The sequence below is a fragment of the Micropterus dolomieu genome, unplaced genomic scaffold (genome assembly GCF_021292245.1).
Source record: "Micropterus dolomieu isolate WLL.071019.BEF.003 ecotype Adirondacks unplaced genomic scaffold, ASM2129224v1 contig_5643, whole genome shotgun sequence".
Classification (NCBI taxonomy): Eukaryota; Metazoa; Chordata; class Actinopteri; order Centrarchiformes; family Centrarchidae; genus Micropterus; species Micropterus dolomieu.
Window position 1 is genome coordinate 1 of NW_025734632.1, and position 727 is coordinate 727.

At 45.7% G+C, this 727-nt stretch overlaps 1 non-coding gene across 1 annotated transcript; it reads right to left on the reverse strand.

Moving 5' to 3' along the window:
* Positions 1-533: 533 nt before the first annotated feature.
* Positions 534-606, reverse strand: trnak-cuu. Its single transcript has one exon. It is a non-coding gene; the product is annotated as a tRNA-Lys (tRNA).
* Between the last annotated feature and the right edge of the window lie 121 nt (positions 607-727).

Below are 727 nucleotides of genomic sequence, written 5' to 3' on the forward strand. Positions count from 1 at the left end.
TGGGCTGCCACTTTAAAGCACCCAGGGAGCAGTTACGGGTCCAGGGCCTTGCTAATGCTCCCTCAATTTAGACCTCTGGATTTAACCAATCCTAGAATGGGTAGGCATTGTACAGTGTCAAGGGAGCAGTAACGTTTTCAGGGTGTTGCTCATGGGGTTCCAACAAGAAAAGCTTTACTCCTAAGCCAAGTCCACATGGATTGAGCTAATGCTGCCCCGATAGGAATGTGCCCAACGTGGGGCTCGACCCTGAGTTTGCTAATTATCCCTTAACTTCAATTTTGTAAGGGAGGCGATAGTAAAAAGAGTAAATGATAAACTTTGAGTAACATAGAATTATAGTGTGGGCCAATTGTTATGGGTACAGGGCCTTGCTAATGGTTCCTCAATTTACGCCTCTGGATTTAACCAGACCAACAGTGGGCAGACATTGTACCGTGAAGACTTACGTTTTCAGAGTGTTGCTCAGGGGGCTCAATCCAGCAAGTCTTTACTCCCAAGCCAAGTCCCCACAGATTGAGCTAATAGGAAGACGCCCAACGTGGGGCTCGAACCCACGACCCTGAGATTAAGAGTCTCATGCTCTACCGACTGAGCTAGCCGGGCCTTGTCAGTCTATGTGTAAGCCCTTCAATTCTCAAACAACCTGTAATCTCACATGATAATGTGGTTAGCTGCTAACTCTAATTTAGTAAGGAAGAAGATAGCAAAGATAGTAAATAATAAA